Source organism: Helobdella robusta (assembly GCF_000326865.2).
Source record: "Helobdella robusta unplaced genomic scaffold HELROscaffold_25, whole genome shotgun sequence".
Lineage (NCBI taxonomy): Eukaryota > Metazoa > Annelida > Clitellata > Rhynchobdellida > Glossiphoniidae > Helobdella > Helobdella robusta.
In genome coordinates this window covers 2,485,448-2,486,507 of record NW_008704310.1, presented here as the reverse complement: position 1 = coordinate 2,486,507, position 1,060 = coordinate 2,485,448, and the positions used below count along the sequence as shown (strand labels likewise).

Below are 1,060 nucleotides of genomic sequence, written 5' to 3'. Positions count from 1 at the left end.
CCTAACCCTAACCCTAACCCTAACCCTAACCCTAACCCTAACCCTAACCCTAACCCTAGCCCTAACCCTAACCCTAACCCTAACCCTAACCCTAACCCTAACCCTAACCCTAACCCTAACCCTAACCCTAACCCTAACCCTAACCCTAACCCTAACCCTAACCCTAACCCTAACCCTAACCCTAACCCTAACCCTAACCCTAACCCTAACCCTAACCCTAACCCTAACCCTAACCCTAACCCTAACCCTAACCCTAACCCTAACCCTAACCCTAACCCTAACCCTAACCCTAACCCTAACCCTAACCCTAACCCTAACCCTAACCCTAACCCTAACCCTAACCCTAACCCTAACCCTAACCCTAACCCTAACCCTAACCCTAACCCTAACCCTAACCCTAACCCTAACCCTAACCCTAACCCTAACCCTAACCCTAACCCTAACCCTAACCCTAACCCTAACCCTAACCCTAACCCTAACCCTAACCCTAACCCTAACCCTAACCCTAACCCTAACCCTAACCCTAACCCTAACCCGACACTTACGCCATTTATCCAATAAAATATCAATCCAGGCACACCCCTGGAAATCCAGGCACGTGGTAAATGTAATCCAGGCACTAGTAAAGCGATTCTAGGCACGTGGTAAACCTAATCCAGGCAATACCTATCAACCCTAGTTAACCCTAATTAACCCTAGTTAACCCTAACGATGACTAACAATACGTCCCTACAAAATCCAGGCATATCTAGGCTCATCCAGTAACGTACCATGTCTATCCTTAAAATATCTAGGCACTTTCTTTCAATTAAGGAATGTGGTTGGGTTAAGGGTTAGGGTTAGGGTTAAGGTTAGGGTTAGGAAGGGTTAAGGAGGGTTAGGAAGGGTTAGGGAGGATAAGGGAGGGTTAAAAATGGTTAGGGAGGGTTAGGGTTAGGGTTAGGGAGGGTTAGGGTTAGGGTTAGGGAGGGTTAGAAAGGGTTAGGGAGGGTTAGAAAGGGTTAGGGAGGGTTAGAAAGGGTTAGGGAGGGTTAGGGAGGGTTAGAAAGGGTTAGGGAGG

The 1,060-nt window shown here is 47.9% G+C and overlaps 1 protein-coding gene across 1 annotated transcript in view; it reads right to left on the bottom strand.

The window, feature by feature from the left end:
- The window catches only part of HELRODRAFT_173202 (hypothetical protein), a gene marked incomplete at both ends in the record, with an annotated part of 4,218 nt that overhangs the window by 1,248 nt on the left and 1,910 nt on the right, over positions 1 to 1,060 (bottom strand). The gene's annotated exons all lie outside the window — the stretch shown is intronic.